The sequence below is a fragment of the Schistocerca gregaria genome, chromosome 8, assembly GCF_023897955.1.
Source record: "Schistocerca gregaria isolate iqSchGreg1 chromosome 8, iqSchGreg1.2, whole genome shotgun sequence".
Lineage (NCBI taxonomy): Eukaryota > Metazoa > Arthropoda > Insecta > Orthoptera > Acrididae > Schistocerca > Schistocerca gregaria.
Window position 1 is genome coordinate 284,635,847 of NC_064927.1, and position 12,963 is coordinate 284,648,809.

Consider the following 12,963-nt stretch of genomic DNA (forward strand, 5'->3'; position numbering starts at 1 on the left):
TAAGTCAACATGAGTAAATTACTACAGCCCACTACAGAAGTCTGGAGGATAAATTACTGTCCTGGGTGAATATGCAGTTGTTGATAAAATGAAGGAATCGTAATTTTTTCTTTGTTCCAGCTGTTTTGATATGGGCCACAAGGACGTCTACTCTTGTGCCGTCTCCTCATCTCACAGTGGCCCTTACGTCCTACGTCCTCCATTGTTTGTTCAATATATTCCAGTCACTGTCTTCGCTAGCTGTTTTTACGCTATACCCTCCCTTATTTGTGCCAAGTAAGTACTCCCTGATTTCTTAGCATTTGCGCTGTTATCATGTCCTCCTTTTCGCCACATACACTATGTGATCAAAAGTATCCGGACACCTGGCTGAAAATTACTTACAAGTTCGTGGCGCCCTCCATCGGTATTGCTGGAATTCAATATGGTGTTGGCCCACTTTTAACCTTAATGACAGCTTCCACTCTCGCAGGCATACGTTCAAGCAGGTGCTGGAAGGTTTCTTGGGGAATGGTAGCCCATTCTTCACAGAGTGCTGCACTGAGGAGAGATAACGATGTCGGTCGGTGAGGTCTGGCACGACGTCGGCGTTCCAAAACATCCCAAAGCTGTTTTATAGGATTCAGGTCAGGACTCTGTGCAGGCCAGTCCATTACAGTGATGTTATTGTCGTGTCACCACTCCGCCAAAGGCTCTGCAATATGAACAGATGCTCGATCGTGCTGAAAGATGCAATCGCCATCCCCGAAATGCTCTGCAACAGTGGGAGGCAAGAAGGTGCTTAAAACATGAATGTAGGTCTGTGCTGTGACACTCCCACGCAAAATAACAAGAAGTGAAAGCCCCCCCCCCCCCATGGAAGATACAACCACACCATAACACCACCGCCTCCGAATGTTACTTCTGGCACTACACACATCCATCCATATGATCGCCACATTGAATACAGTGATTCGTCATCCACACAATATTTTTCCACTGTTACATCGTCCAGTGTTTACGCTCCCTTAACATACAGGGTGTTACCAAAAGGTACGGGCCAAACTTTCAGGAAACATTCCTCACACACAAAGAAATAAACTATGTTATGTGGACATGTGTCCGGCAACGCTTACTTTCCATGTTAGAGCTCATTTTATTACTTCTCTTCAAATCACATTAATTATGGAATGGAAACACACAGCAACAGAACGTACCAGCGTGACTTGAAACACTTTGTTATTGGAAATGTTCAAAATATCCTCCGTTAGCGAGGATACATGCATCCACCCTCCGTTGCATGGAATCCCTGATGCGCTGATGGAGAATGGCGTATTGTATCACAGCTGCCTCCAATACGAGCACCAAGAGTCTCTACATTTGGTACCGGGATTGCGTAGACAAGAGCTTTCAAGTGCCCCCATAAATGAAAGTCAAGAGGGTTGAGGTCAGGAGAGCGTGGAGGCCATCTGTTATTAAGAAGCGTACGAACACTTTGACTGAAATGTGCAGGAGATCCATCGCGCATGAACCACATGTTGTGTCGTACTTGTAAAGCCACATGCTCTAGCAGTACAGGTAGAGTACCCCGTATGAAATCATGGCGGTGAATCGAGGAAGTACAGTACATACTGACGAAACTAAAATGAGCTCTTAACATGGAAATTAAGCGTTTCCGGACACATGTCCACATAACATCTTTTCTTTATTTGTGTGTGAGGAATGTTTCCTGAAAGTTTGGCCGTACCTTTTTGTAACACCCTATATACACTACTGGCCATTAAAATTGCTACACCACGAACATGCAGTGCTACAGAAGCGAAATTTAACCGACAGGAACAAATTGCTGTGATATGCAGATGATTAGCTTTTCAGAGCCTTCACACTAGGTTGGCGCCGGTGGCGACACCTACAACGTGCTGACATGAGGGAAGTTTTCAACCAATTTCTCATACACAAACAGCAGTTGACCGGCATTGCCTGGTGAAACGTTGTTGTGATACCACGTGTAAGGAGGAGAAATGTGTACCATCACGTTTCAGACATTGATAAAGGTCGGATTGTAGCCTATCGCGATTGCGGTTTATCGTATCGCGACATTGCTGTTCGCGTTGGTCGAGATCAAATGACTATTAGCAGAATATGGATTCGGTGGGTTCAGGAGGGTAATACGGAACGCCGTGCTGCATCCCAACGGCTTCGTATCACTAGCAGTCGAGATGACAGGCATCTTATCCGCGTGGCTGTAACGATAGTGCAGCCACATCTCGAGCCCTGAGTCAACAGATGTTAACGTTTGCAAGACAACAACCATCTGCACGAACAGTTCGACGACGTTTGCAGCAGGATGGACTATCAGCTCGGAGACCATGGCTACGGTTACCCTTGACGCTGTATCACAGACAGGAGAGGGTGCGATGGTGTACTAAACGACGAACCTGGGTGCACGAATGGGAAAACGTCATTTTTTCGGATGAAGCCAGCTTCTGTTTACATCATCATGATGGTCGGATCCGTGTTTGGCGACATAGCGGTGAACGGACATTGGAAGCGTGTGGTCGTCGTCGCCATACTGCCATATCACCCGGCGTGATGGTATGGGGTGCCATTGGTTACACGTCTCGGTCACCTCTTGTTCGCATTGACGGCAATTTGAACAGTGGACGTTACATTTTAGATGTGTTACGACCCGTGGCTCTATCCTTCATTCGATCCCTGCGAAACCCTACATTTCAGCAGGATAATGCATGACCGCATGTGGCGGGCCTTACTGGATACAAAAAATGTTCGACTGTTGCCCTGGTCATCACATTCTCCACATCTCTCACCAATTGAAAACGTCTGATCAATGGTGACCGAGCAACTGGCTCGTCACAATACGCCAGTCACTACTCTTCATGAACTGTGGTATCGTGTTGAAGGTGCATGGGCAGCTGTACCTGTACATGCCATCGAAGCTCTGTTTGACACAATGCCCAGTCGCATCAAGGACGTTATTACGGCCAGAGGTGGTTGTTCTGGGTACTGATTTGTCAGTATCTATGCACCCAAATTGCGTGAAAATGTTATCACATGTCTGTTGTAGTATAATATATTTGTCCAATGAATACCCGTTTATCATCCACATTTCTTCTTGATGTAGCAAATTTGATGGCCAGTAGTGTAGATTATACAGCCAGGCTTCACTAGACAACTGTTTCTTGCTTTTCTCCGCACTACCTAAACCCAAAATAGGGAAAACAAAAAGCAGTAGAAGAGGCGGACTAAGTGTGCTATCATAACAATATTCACTTGTAGCTCTAGATCGCTCGTTTGCATGCAAGGGTACTCTACCCCAAAATTCTTCCATTCGTCGACCATCTCTATATGTTTGCAACAACCTCACGGAATCACCCCGTATATTGCGCAGGGATCTTGGGAATAAGGTAGCTTAAGGTACATACCCTTGCTAAATATCTGTATTGAACAGACCAGGATGTCAATAATACTGAGACGATGTACACTCCGATAAGCGCTGTACCGTGCTCTTCGGGATACATACGTGGATGTAAATGTAGAATACTTTGACGTAATGCTATAGTTTTTTGCCCTTTGTGCGCCGACAGTTAACTGCAGACAGTTGGAGTGAAACGCAAGGATGGTAACAACAAGCACCGACGAGGCGGTCCGACATCGAGGTTGTTCCCGCCTGGGCGCGCACCTCGCCCTTCAGACGGAGGAGTCGTAAAAACCCGCCCGGCCAGGCCAGACTCGCCGTGGCGTAGCGTGGGCGGTGATTACGCATTCAGCACGAGGGAGGAGCCAGCCGGCATTGTCGCGTCACCTCTGCCTGCGGCGCTTCCTGCACAGTGTACCCAGTGTGAGCAGGTAGCCAGACGCACGGTGGCCGACACCGCCGTCAGCGCTCACAAGACACAGTGGCGAGGCCTGTGTTACGAGTGACTCTGCCTATTCCTCTGCCGGGCGCGGCGGTAGCTCCGTCCCTGACTTATTTATTGACTCTGTGTTCTCTCCTCGGCTACAGCTGCGGTAGTAAAGAGGACCGTGTAAACTGAGTATGCAGGCAGGCCGCGCAAGGTAATCGCGCGATCTTGGGCGTCTTGCACTGTCCGCGCGGCTCCCCCCGTCGGAGGTTCCAGTCCTCTCTCGGGAATTGGTGTGTGTGTTGTCCTTAGCGTAAGCAGTGCGTAAGCTTAGGAACCGATGACCTTAGCAGTTTGGTCCCATCAGTCCTTACCACTTTTTTTTTTTTTTTTTTTTTTTTTTTAATGCAGGCAGTTGACACCATCATCTTGCTGGGTGTGGATTCAGCTGTAGACATCTTTCCCATGTTTGCAAATTGGGTTTTGAAGCTCCACTTTAAGCTATCCACAATTAATTTTCCCTACTCAAACATGTTTGGACGGTTAGGTAACAAATATAACTTTAGATTAGCACACAAACAAACAAAATACACTGATAATAGGTCTTAGGAAGAAAACACCTTCCTCTGTGGCCCAGGTCGATAGCTCAGGCCTGTGTGGTGGCTCTCGATTCGAAGGCGCAGCGCGGGATTAGCCGAGCGGTCAAGGGCGCTGCAGTCATGGACTGTGCGGCTGGGCCGTCCGGTGTGGCCGTGCGGTTCTAAGCGCTTCAGTCTGCAACCGCGTGACCGCTACGGTCGCAGGTTCGAATCCTGCCTCGTGCATGTATGTGTGTGATGTCCTTAGGCTAGTTAGGTTTAAGTAGTTCTATGTTAAGTCCCATTGTGCTCAGAGCCATTTGTGCGGCTGGTCCCGGCGGAGGTTCGAGTCCTCCCTCGGGCATGGGTGTGTGTGTTTGCCCGTAGGATAATTTAGGTTAAGCAGTGTGTAAGCTTAGGGACTGATGACCTTAGCAGTTAAATCCCATAAGATTTCACACACATTTGAACCTAGATTCGAAGGTAAGATGTTCCGAATCCTGGTGGTCGATGGAATTTTCAATGACAGAATTTGACTGAGACGCGGAGGGGAGATAGTGGCACAAAGTCCCCTGATGATCAGTCTTTGCGTCAATATCCAGGAATAAATTCCAGACTTCGCATCGTCACATGAAGTGAGGACATGCGACGCTATTGATGGTGATCTGACTGTCGGGTGGAAACGATTTCGACGACCTTCTTGCTGCTGTTCGAGAGGTACAGGCTATGTGCTGACATCACATACCACCCTCCTCCTTTTGCCATCATCATTATACAACACAGAGGGTTCTAGGCGCTTCAGTCCGGAACCGCGCTGCTGCTACGGTCACAGGTTCGAATCCTGCCTCGGGCATGGGTGTGTGTGATGTCCTTAGGTTAGTTAGGTAATAGTGTGTTATGCATACTATACATAAATCTATTACACTCATCTACCCCCTATTAACAGATTTATGAAACACCTCTCACATTTCCGCAAAGAAAGGGGACATCGAGAAGGTTCAAATGGTTCAAATGGCTCTGAGCACTATGCGACTTAACTTCTGAGGTCATCAGTCGCCTAGAACTTACAACTAATTAAACGTAACTAACCTAAGGACATCACACACATCCATGCCCGAGGCAGGATTCGAACCTGCGTCCGTAGCGGTCGCTCGGCTCCAGACGTAGCGCCTAGAACCACACGGTCACCGCGGCCGCAACCATGAATATTTTTCCAGAAATTGATTGACACCCGCAGAAGAAATGCTTAGGGGATGTTGAATGATTGTAAAATATTTGTTAGAAATATAGGCAACTCAGATAAACAATTAGCGCCAGAGAGGAGTTATGGAATACTGCTAAGACCAAAACTAGGCTTAATAGTAGCCTCTGGGTGATGCCATAAGTTTCTTTAGGTAGCCTACATGACGCCGAAGCTGCTTACTGAGGATTAGATCCGTAGAGCTACAAGACTGCATGGATGTTGACTGCTACCTTTCGTCCATTGTTCCAAATAGTCCCAGACATTTCCTATCATATTAAGCTGAAGTGATTTCGTTGTCTAGTCACGTGCTATGGACGCCAAAATGCAGCTCTGTGAACACAGTCGTTGTCCCTGCGGAAGACGAGAATGTCGTCGTCTTCATACATACCTTGTCGGACCATATTAAACGCCTCCAGCCAGCAACTGTTCGTTTTCCGTGTCGCTTAGCCCACTGAAGAGGTGCAACTTGATATGCTCTAACAACATGGGCCTCTTGTGAGGTACCAGTCTCGAAACATGCATTGAATGCAGTTCAGTATGCAATGTCCACTCGGAAGATAGATGAGATGACCCGCTAACAGTAACATTTCCTTTCCGGTCTGAATCCTACTGTCACTGTCAGGGCGTTACATTGTGCCAATATCGACCGTCGACATCTGATTTTTGTCGATATACAATAGTCGCAAGACGTCACAAGATTTCATCAAGATGGAAATTGCTACTACTACTATCATTACTACAATAAACATCACATCTACAACCATATCTACTACAATAACGTACCTCTGAATCCAATTTCTCAACAAGCCCCACCACACCCAATATTTCAACAAATTTCATCACCAATTCTATCAACCAACTACTACCATTGGCATGAGATCGTTACTACAGCTTGTTACAAAAACATCCTTAAATTATTAAAATTTGTTATTTCAGTATCACTGGTATCGCGCTAGAGTCTTATGTCCGCTGAACCAATTTATTCAGGTTGAATCCTAAATCCTCCGGCAAAGTTTCGGTTGTTGTCCAGGGATACTTCTTGTGTACTTGTGTACTGAATGCAACTGAGGAACGCCACAACGCTGCATTGGTAAGATGTTCCCACAGCAAAGAAAAGATCACAGTGTTCTGGCATCTTAAATTTTTGGCTTCACTTCTTGTCTTATGTTGTATCTTTGTTGATAGCATTTCACAGTTTATTTCAGTGACATGAAGGTATTTTCTCATAAATAAACATAGCTAGGGTAACAAAGCGTAAAATCCCAGTTAACTTATTAACTTGTAGGCACTGGAGGGTACAGGTTCTTCACACTAAAATACATACCATCCTCTAAAAATCTCCAGTGTTTTGACGATAGCGTTCGGATTTACCTTACAAAAATGGCTCAAATGGCTCTGAGCACTATGGGACTCAACTGCTGTGGTCATTAGTCCCCTAGAACTTAGAACTACTTAAACCTAACTAACCTAAGGACATCACACACATCCATGCCCGAGGCAGGATTCGAACCTGCGACCGTAGCAGTCGCACGGTTCCGGACTGCGCGCGGATTTACCTTACATTTGTGATAAACATATAATATGTATCGTAGTACATTTAGCCAATGTAGCGTGAGTGCCTGATTTGAAATACTGTGGAAGTGAATACAGATGGACAAATCGGAAACATTTATAAAAAACAAAAATAATGAATAATTAACCATACAATAATAATTTTATGGATGTGATGGTCTCAACTGTAATGAATGTTAAGAACCGCATTATGGAATAAACGGATGTATTGTTCCATCAATGTATATCTGACAACTGTTGTTCCAATCTACGCAGATATAGAGAAGAGATGGTTTTGTTTCAATAACGTACGTCTGGCAACTATTATTCCAATTACGGAAATTCATAGCTCAGATTGTCTTCTCCTAGATCGGTTTGAAACCGGTAGGTAATACGTAGATTGGAATTTAAATAGTGGCAACACTGCTGTGGAATCTACTATTGTCACTGATAACAAACGTTGTTGACATACCTACCTTACCTCCGAGCAAATGGACTCGCCCGTCCCACGTCACCGGCAAGCGCAGAGTCGAGAGAATAACAGTCACTTGCGAGCAAGTGGTCTAACGTAACGGTGTCGTTATGATTTCGAAACAGGAACAACGGAGTTGGATGTGCCAGAGGTCGTCTAGCACGACACTGTCATCAAGGTCTTCAAGAGGCATGCGGGGAGCGGGCAGTGCCATACAGAACAGTGGCACGCTGGTAAAAGCCTTCGACGAAGGTCGGCAAACTGTGGCAGACATGCATCGGGCAGGTCGGCCTAGCGTCTCTGAAGAAACAGTGCATTCTTTCGCCTCGTTAGTTGACAGCGATCGACGCCATACGATTCGTGAGCTCGCCCACGAAGCCGGATTAGCGCATACGGCTGTGCTTCGCATCCTGAAGGAACGCCTGGGCACGAGAAAAATTGCATCACGATGGGTTCCGCAGGACTTGACGGAAATGCAGAATTGGACGCCTCTTAAACGCACTTGGAGCGCTATGAGCGCGAAGGAGAGGCTTTCTTGCGCTGTATCGTAACACTGGATGAGAAATGGCCCACATCGTACGAGCCAAAACAGAAACGCCATTCCAACGAATGGGTCGCCGCGACAGTTACGGTGAAAGTTATGGTGATTCTAGTGTACGACTGTGTTGGTGTTATCCTAACGCATTACGTTCCTCCACGACGTACCGTCAATGGACAGTATTACTGTTCGTTTTTGGAGCATCACCTGCGACCAGCTTTTCGAAAGCTGCGGCGATACTTTAAGCACCACCCACCCATCATTTTGCACCAAAATGCTCAAGCGCATACAGAGAAATCTGTGGCTGCTCTGTTCGGTATGTGGGACTGGGAAGTACTATACCATCCACCATATCCCCGGACTTAAGTACTTGTGACTCTGATTTGATTCCAAAGATGAAGGAACCACTTCGTGGCATTCGCTTCAGAACTGTTCCAGAGATTCGACAGGCAGTAGACCGCTCCATTAGCACCATCAACAGAACAGGCTCTGCTAACGGTATACTACGCCTTCCACATTGCTGGCAACGAGTTCTACACAATGCTGGTGACTGGACAGTAACAGGTGAAAACAAGTAAGTCTTTTCTATCGGTTGTGAATAAATAGTTGCCACTATTTAAGCCTCAACCCTCGTACAACGGCCATTGGAGGTTACTTAAATTTTGCTGTATACTATTTGCATTTTTAAACAATTTATGATATGTTTAGCAGCCTTTCCCGTAGTCTAAGTTTGTTCATGAAGAAAGAAGCAAATTATTTCAATGGAAATATGATCTACAGACTATAAGAAGATTACTTAACGTACGATGATCTACTCGTGCAGAAATTCAACAGAACAATCGAGATAATTGTAAGTACGTTTGGAGGAAAGATCGATGACATCTAGATGCAACAATTTCACATCACATTTAACACATTCGTAATGTCCCTTATTTTTATCCTCATTTTTGTGCTCTAAATATAAAGAAATTTAGCGTCTTTCTCTAACATCTTTCACGTAAGTAGAATGTAAAATTAGTAGAAGCGCGTTTTTATTTTATTTTAGAACTAATTTGTGTGCCGTTGCGACAGATACCATCAGGTCATAATGATTCCTTCTCGTGGTAGTTATTTTATTTATGTGGAGAGGTATCATTCAAGGGTAATAATCGACAGAAAGTGTAGAAGTACAAGCTGTGTCTCTTGATACGTGCAAGACGTTTAGAGTAGTTCAAGAAACATGTAAATGATATGCTATCTATGAATGGTTCAACAAAGTGTCAGTTTACTGTTTGCATTGGCTCTACGGAGCCGTCACCAGAAATATTGGTCGAACCCAAGCTAAGCTGTACTTTCATAAGGTAATGTACTTTAATACCCCTGTAAATGGCCCATTCTGGTGAGAAGCACGGCTCGCTGAGATCGGAACCAGTATAATGCCCAATTAGAATGCGCATACGATTTTCCCCAACCTTCAAAATAAACACAGAAACGAATCTTTAAGAAGGTCATACCGCCGTACTACAGACTTCTGATATTTAAAGTTCCTGCAATGTATGATGCGGCCATTCTCGTAGGAAACTATCTGAGAAACAGTAGGCCTTTCGCTGTTCCGTAAATAAAATTAGCTAATTCATCTCGAGGGCAACATAACGGTACTTTTAACAGTGCTAATACCCGAATTCGAATTTATACATTAACAGTGAGCGTTGACTGTTTCTTTTGCAACTTTCGCTATCGCTTCATTTCGTGTATTCATTGAGGCAGGTTTACTCCAATGATATAGTTACGTACCTAGTTATCGACAGCGACCAAAACACTTTGTCTCTGGACCGGTCTGTAAGTTGTTTCGTCAGAATTCTTTGAGTTCCAGTTAACGGATCTCTCAGTCTACAGTCCTCCACGTGACGAAGTTTAGGTAGCGGATCTGAAGGAACGCTTTGTATTCTGCCTCGCTCTCAGAGAGGGTCTCGTTTCGGCAGTCTGATGGAGCGGGTGGCTGTTTGCGGGGAGGCGGTATGGTACGGTGCAGTTTGCGTGAGTGCCAAATGAGCACATCTACGGTACGCATTTTTAATCATTTACAGAGATCTTGTAGTTCACCCACAATTCACGTCTTGATAGCATCGCGGGATTTTAAGGGTAAGAACTCCTCTGGAACGTTCACTGCTTTAAGGTGTATCTCCTAGGGGGAGACATAGTCTTTGTGTTTTTATGAGGCGAGTAGGTTTCGAATCAAGTTACAGATGATGTTTGCTATTAAACCATCCTAATGAAAGAACATTTCATTTCATCACATTGTCTACAAATGGATTTTGCAAAGCATAGATACACATGTAGACAGTGTTTTTGAATACTACGTATTTCGTGATCAGTTATATTACACGCCACATCTGATTTAATTACCTTTGCAGTGATTATATATATATATATATATATATATATATATATATATATATATATATATATATATATTACTGGCCATTAAAATTGCTAAGCCAAGAAGAAATGCAGATGATAAACAGGTATTCAGTGGACAGATATATTATACCAGAACTGACATGTAATTACAAAAAAATGGTTCAAATTGTTCTGAGCACTATGGGACTTAACATCTGTGGTCATCAGTCCCCTAGAACTTAGAACTACTTAAACCTAACTAACCTAAGGATATCACACACATCCATGCCCGAGGCAAGATTCGAACCTGCGACCGTAGCAGTCGCGCGGTTCCGGACTGAGCGCCTTAACCGCGAGACTACCGCGGCCGGCCACGTAATTACATTTTCACGCAATTTGGGTACATACATCCTGAGAAATCATTACCCAGAACAACCACCTCTGGCTGTAACAACAGCCTTGATACGCTTGGGCATTGAGTAAACAGAGCTCCAATGGCGTGTACAGGTACAGCTGCCCATGCAGCTTCAACACGATACCACAGTTCATCAAGAGCAGTGACTGGCGTATTGTGACGAGCCAGTTGCTCGGCCACCATTGAACAGACGTTTCGAATTGGTGAGAGATCTGGAGAATGTGCTGGCCAGGGCAGCAATCGATCATTTTCTGTATCCGGAAAGGCCCGTGCAGGACCTGCAACATGCCGTCGTGCATTATCCTGCTGACATGTAGGGTTTCGCTGGGATCGAATGAACGGTAGAGCCACTGGTCGTAACACATCTGAAATGTAACGTCCCCTGTTCAAAGGGCCGTTAATGCGATCAAGAGGTGACCGAGATGTGTAACCAATGACACCCCACACCATCACGCCGGGTGATACGCCAGTATGACGAATACACGCTTCCGATGAGGGTTCACCGCGATGTCGCCAAACACGGATGCGATCATCATAATGCTGTAAACAGAAGCTGGATTAATCAGAAAAAATGACGTTTAGCCATTCGTGCACCCAGGTTCTTCGTTGAGTACACCATCGCAGGCGCTCCTGTGTGTGATTCACCGTCAAGGGTAACCGCAGCCATGGTCTCCGAGCTGATAGCAATTTTAATGGCGAGCTTTTAAATCTATTATCTACTTTTCCTGTTTAAATGAATTTACACCTGGTAGCACCTGATGACACGACATTGAGTATATAACTTACCCACAGCAGCGGTAACAACTTTCAAGAATTAATCATAAGTTTAGAACCATCACTTCGGACAGTACACTCGTGTTTCTATGCATGGTTCTTCAGCACAAAAGGTAGGAGTAGGAGTTTGACGCAAGTGGCAGAGTCGCAGTTTCTCAATTGGATAGTGTCTGATTACGTCATGTCTTCCATTTGTCTTCTGTAATAACAGTGGTCACGCCATGACCACGCCATACTGCAGTATTACATGCTTTGAGGTTTACTCACTTTCTTAGTAAGATGATTGTTACGATTATAAAGGTTGGTGGTTTTCCTGACACTGTAGACTGTTCCGCTATGTAAGCCTTCACTGCTTAGGCCATATTCCATCAGTTTTTCAGTCAGATCTCCTTACTAGTTAATTTGTAAGTTTAAACATTGTTGACATGAAGGTATCTTCCATTCATGGCATATTTCGGAATTTGCTTCTCTGCATAATCCTTCTTTGAAATCTTAGCAGCAAACTCACAACACAAACAAACAAATAAGGCGGGAAGTTCTGCTATTCCGAGAACATTGCAAAGAAAATAAGAAATTATAAGAGTGAAGAAACGTCTCGTACAGCGCTGATGCACGAACTTCGACTTGAGCTGTTGTGCGCTGCAGAGTGTCCGGAGCTAATTTGCTGACGGGACAGTGGTTTCGGCGCTCCCCCCTCCTTTTATCTGCCGCATAACGGCCCGCAATACTTTCGCAGGTTCGTGCGCATCTCCAGCCAATAGTGGCCCCTTGTATAGGGCTGACGTCACGCGGTAACTACGGGTCTTACATCGTGGAGCCTCACTCCCCCTGATAATATGGGAAATGCACCTTACCAGACGGGCAATCGCATTACAAAGGACCCCACGTCAGCCAATATAACGGCTGTTATTGTTTCGTTCTTACTTCACGCCTACTGCAGAATGATTGTTTGCGATGTTCTCCAGTCTTCCTCCTCCTCCGACGCCACACTCTGCAATGCAGAAAGACTAAGTAACTAATTCGACAGTTGAAAGTAAAGTTCGTAAGACAGGAATTTAAACAATGAAAGAAGAACAATGAACGGACGCAAAGCTTTTGATGTCACAACTGCCTTTGTTCGCGAAATGCAGAGAGCAAATCAAGAAGTAATCAATGAAAAAAGAAAACAGGA